Consider the following 6,104-nt stretch of genomic DNA (forward strand, 5'->3'; position numbering starts at 1 on the left):
CAAACCCACAGCAATGTACTAACATCTAGTGTAAAGCCTTCTCAGAAGGGTAGAAGTTGTTATTGCAGCAAAGGCGTACAAACTCACTATTAATAACCTTCTTGACGCTGATGTCTACAAACTTTTGGACTTCTAATGCAGCTACCTCTTATTTACATATATGCATATTCATACATTGTAAAAAAGATTTTTGAACCCAGTCTTAAGTAGCTAAACTGTGGTTTGTAAGGCTGGTAAAGCTATTGCCATACACTCTGGAGTTGGAAAGCAGAAGTTGACCTTGTAGGTCAGTGTAGTCCATCACTGCCTGAGCCACGCCCACAAGCTTTTAACTGGAGTGACCGACTTTTGCTTGTAATCGAACTGAGGTGTGCACCTTCATGCTCTGATGCTGCAGAGTGAAAATGTCAGCGATGTTTTTCATGGTATTAGCAGATGATGACTGAACCTCAGTTTGCATTAACTCAGGTACAGTGAGAGGGAAATGTACTACAGTCGTACAGTGACTTTCAGTTTCACTAACCTAGTCATTAAAAACTGTGATTTATACAATTCTAAAGCAGCAGCGCCATGAAAACGTATTTGCTCCCTCCTGATTTCCTCTAGTTTTGCACTTCTCATCAGTCCTTACACCATTATTCCAAAAGGCTTGGGGTCATCAAGGTGTTTCTGGGCAAATGTGCGACAAGCCTAACCGCTCGGTTAGCAGTGCTTTTTGCTTTGCAGTTCTCCCAAAGATACTGTTTTTGCCCAATATCTTTCTAATGGTGGAATCATGAACCTGTACTTGTCTGAGTTTTGTGACTTCCAGATGAGTCGTCGCTGTGAATTTTTGTAGGCCGGCCACTTCTAAGAAAATTCACCACTCACGGTGGCTCACTGGAGTCCCAGAGCTTCAGAAATGGCCTTTGTAACCCTTTCCAGATTGATATATTTCTCTAACTCTCTCTCTCTATAACTCTCTCTCTCATCTCTTCTGGAATTTCTTTTGATCGTGGCACAGTGTACTCCTGTCTGAGACCTTTTAGCCTACTTCACAGTGTTGGATAAGTGCTGCTTAAGTGATGTTTAGATTCAGCAGGGCTTACAGTAATCAAGCCTGAGTGTGTCTAGTTTAATTGATCCCAATTTTCAACTAAATTTGGTTCATAGGTCAACTGAGTAATGAAGGGGGCCCTTACCTCTTCACACACAGGACTCTACAAGACCTCTGAAGGTGAGCAGTGGTGTCTGGCATCAAAACATTAACAGTAGATCCTTGGACTTGTCTGGCACATCCCAGATGTTTGATCGAATTGAGGTCTGGGGAATTTGGAGTCCAGGGCAACACCTTGAACTCTTCATCATGTTCCTCAAACCATTTTTGAACACTGTGTGCAGTTTGGTGCATTGATGAGCCTTGTGCACCAAACACCCTGTTGCTGGTTCCTGGTTTGTCCCTCTGACCACTGTTGACAGGTACTCACCACTGCTGCCTGGGATCACCCCTCAGGCCTTACCATTTCAGGGATGCTTGGATCCAGTTTTCTGACCATAACAATCTGGCCCTTATCAAAGTCAGTCAGGTCTTAATGTCTGCCCATTTCTCCTGCATCCAACATGATGACGATGAGAACCACCTGTTTGTTTACTGTCTAATATAGCCCAGACCTTGACATGCACTGTTATGAGATAATCAACATTTTTCACTTGACTCATAATGTTTTTGCTCTTTGGTGTAAATACTGATTATTATATAAATAAAACTGAAATGGAGCTCAAATTTTGAACTCAATCAATAGCAAAGTAGTCTCATACAAACACCACATTCAGTAATATATATATATATATATATATATATATATATATATATATATATATAAAAGCTATGCCTTATGAATAACTTTCTTATGTATAGTAACTGATGTATTTTGTTGGAATTTCTTTTTCCGTTTAAACAAAACTATGCGTTCCCCACCGTCTCACTCTTGGGGCTCAACTTAGCTGGAAACTTTGGAAACTACTCATGCAAACATAAGGATACTAGTAACCTAGCTCCTCTATGGAACTATATATCTATCTGTACTTCTCATGTGTCATAAAAAATTAAAACATTTTAATATTTTACACTATATTTACTGGGACTTCAATATGTCAAACTGAATCACAAAACATGATGCGTATTGCTTCCATATGATTACATATTTCTGAGTAACACACTTCACAAAGAATCTCTGAGCTCAGCATTTTCTCTTGATGATAGGTGGGGGTGGGTGGAGGGGGGTATAAACATGATATTATCTGTCAATATTATTATATTAGTTTTCCCCACCCACTGATGCATGGGGATGTAATCAAAAATTAGAATCTGAAAAAAGATGTGAGCAATTTTGAACATTTTGAAGGATGTTTACAAAAAAAAAAAAAGAATTTTGTCTTTTAAATAATTTAAATGATATGATGAATTGTGCCTAATATGACCAGACATATTAAATAAAAGTTAAAAGTGTCCATTTTGATTTCAGGTTGAGTTTAATGAGCTGAGTTCCAGCCTGCAGTACTAAACAGAACTTATTTACCGTTTTTACACATACAGTTTGCTATAAAATAAAGATGTGCTATTTGAGATAAATGTACTTATTTTCCAGACTATGATGACGTGGAGGAGGAGCCTCAGACAGAGATGAATCATGTGACTGACAGACCACAGCCAGTGTCTTTCCTCAGGAAACTGCATTCAAACCTCTTCAGACGCAAGAAATGATTTTATCATCAATCACAAGTCAAAATGTTTTATGGAGCATAAATGAGATAAAGTGGTTTAAACATCCCTTAATTTATGTAAACAAATTAGTTATAAATTACACATTTATAACACTTTCTGTACCAGTCACAGTTTTTTGACACATCTCATCTTATTAAGTTATTCCATCAAAATGATTATGATTACTTCGATCTCTTAATCCAACTTTTTTATCTTCATTAAAAAGGATTTTGTGTCTGGTGTGCTAAAGGTCATCAGTTAACAGATTTTATAAGAAATTATTCATTTTTTGCCAAAAGCTTCATTTTTTAAATTATAATTTAGGGAAATTATTCTTTTGGATTGAATGTCTTAAATTAAAGACCTGTTCATTTTCACTGTAGATCATTTTTGAGGGTAAAGAACTGAATGTTTTTCTGGTCAGAAGTGAATATTCAGTGATCATCAGTCAGAAACAGGAAAGTGCTGTTTCACTGTAACTAATTTGTCTAATAACTTTCTATTTTCAGTGTTAAAAATCAAGCAACCCCTTATAACTGTTTATTGTATTTGTTTTGATCATCACTTTAATAAAATAAAATAATAAAATAAAATAACTAGTAGTAAATACTAGTAATATAAATACTCACCTAATATTGTGCTACACAGTAAATACAGTTTTCAGCTTAAATAAATACACTGAATAAAACAACACAAGGCAAACATTTAGGTTAAACAAATACTACATTTATAAAATAAACACTTTTTCTGATACTTTAAATGAAACAATGCAAAGCAAAAGTTTTGTTTACATGAACAAAAACAATATTTTACATCAATTCAAACCTCAAAAATACTTCAAATCCACTTTTGCCCGGTTCCACTTTTTTCTGCTTACATTGTAAGAAAAGGATTTGATACATTCTCTCTTATGCTTTTTGCATTTTATAATGATTGTGTGTCTTTTATGCTGATGATCATTTGGGATTATTTTCACACAGGAATAATAATGACTACATGTTAAATTCTGTATCTGGAGTTTCTTATGATTTAAGTATGTAATGTGTAGAATCCATTACTGTGGTGTGAGAGATGATTCTGTACTCCTCTCTTTTCTCTGTGTGCCGATCATTTAACACAGTATATAATGATCAAAAGAATTTCTAAAAATTTCTTAAAGGAGCAATAAGTGACATTTATAACCACAAACACAAAATGCTCTGCATAAAAGTGATTTGTTGTTCTATTTCTAGTTTTTTTTCATAACATAAACACATTTGAGAATAAGACTCAAACAGCTTCATAAGGATTTGTATGCTCATTGGTTAAAGCTGTGCTATAGTCACTTTCCCAAAGTTAACATGAAGCAGTACCTGACTGGTGTGTTTGGTGTTGCTAAATATTGGCATTGTGTTTTTATGAAGGACAGAGGACTTCAGAGAGATGGTAAAATAGCTCATTTTCAGCTGGAAAGATAAGTTAATGAATTAAACATACAATTTTGATCTCCCTCACATCTTTGATAGATCAAATACTTTATTTATTATCAGGTATTGTGGACATGATAAAAACAATACACTGTTTAATTGTTTATAACAGTATAGCAGTATTTTAGTAATAGCATACATGCTAATAGCATTCCCCCTACACACTGGGGGAATCGCTTTGATCAATGAAAAAATAGAAATGATTACAGTTTCCATTCTGCAGCACAGAGTGTTGATGTAATAGTGGATGGTTCCTCATCAGAAAGAGTAGATAATTCACTAAGCTGTGTTGCTGTCAGTCTGGCACTTTCTCAGTAATGTCAGATTTGAGAGTGAGAACAAAGATAGAGGATGATTTACGTTTAAAGACAGAAAGAACTCGATCTCAAACAAACATCACACAAAGCTGCTCAGTGTGATTGGTAGCTGTTGTGTGTTACTTGGACAGATAACTGTTACTGTTTAAACTGGTTATAATAACAGCCATGTAGGTTATTGACTACACAGCATCAAAAGCACAAACATCTCTTCTTAAATCATTAATTTGATGGTGTGAGACTCCTACTGGATGCTTGAAGCCCTCAGATCAGCTGCACAGAGTTCAGGCTCCTGTAGGAACCTGGACAGCAACCAGAACAGAGCTTATGTGGAGCTGAAAACATACCCTTACACACATCTAATAAGCTCTATCACATGCACCCTCACACAAACATCTAACTACCTCTACCATGCACACTCACACACACCTAACCAACTGTACCACACACACACCCTCACATACACAAAATCAGCTCTAACAAACACATTCTCACACACATACACACCTTACCAACATTCCACCAGTGGTGGACAAAGTACACAAATCATGTACTTGAGTTAAAGTACAGATACCCAAGGTACAATATTACTCCAGTAAAAGTAGAAGTCCTCCCTTTAGACCTCCACTTCAGTTAAAGTACAAAAGTATTTGCCTTCAAATGGACTTAAGTTTTGAAAGTAAAAGTACTAAAATATTAATTATGGCTCGAATGTCCTAAAAATCTAATGCGATTTTTTTTTTCTCTCTGTAAAGGTGCTTTGTGACAACACCTGTTGTAAAGCGCTATATAAATAAACTTTGCTTGCTTGCTTGCTTCATTAACTCATTTTAGGTGAAAATACTCCAGTGTCACTCTCGGTAAACCAATCTTTTAATAGAATATCATTAATTAGTCTGACGCTGATGTCTATTAAAATTATCATAAGAACAAAACACTGAAGGCAAACAATTTCAATAGGTAGGACCGAGAGGCTATGAAATAATTTTTTTGCAAACAAGCAAAGTTTCAGTTTAAGATTTATTTGCAACTTAGTTACAAGTTTAAGTTGCTTTAAACACAGGTTTACCAATGAGTTTTCCTTTACTGAGTAATGAGTGTCTGTTCATAAACATAAACTAGCAACAACAAATTTACTATAACATGAAAGTTTTTGTATAAATTCAGAAAAAAGTAACATGCCAGTCACAACTGCATATGTGTACATATTTCTATATTGTGGTCTATTTACACAAAGGTTAGTTCCATCATTTATGTTGGCATAGGCACTCCCAAACTTTTACGCTGCTGCACTGACGTTGAACTGTACAATGGTGTTTTAGGGCCACTGTTAATAAAAATAAAAATAGTAGACTTCGAGAATAAAGTTGTAATATTCTGAGAAAAAAAAGTTATAGAATTACGACATTAAAGTGTGTACTACTGCTATGAGTAGGGATCTGGCTTTCTAGCTACAGGCAGAAGCTGCCCAGAACTCCAGCCCAAGTTCTCAGAGTTCCCCCCCTCCCTCAATCAATCTTCCCTCATACTACCACCACATGTTGAAGGCATGGTCTGAACTCACAAAACATAATTTGA

The sequence above is a fragment of the Colossoma macropomum genome, unplaced genomic scaffold, assembly GCF_904425465.1.
Source record: "Colossoma macropomum unplaced genomic scaffold, Colossoma_macropomum, whole genome shotgun sequence".
Taxonomy (NCBI): Eukaryota; Metazoa; Chordata; class Actinopteri; order Characiformes; family Serrasalmidae; genus Colossoma; species Colossoma macropomum.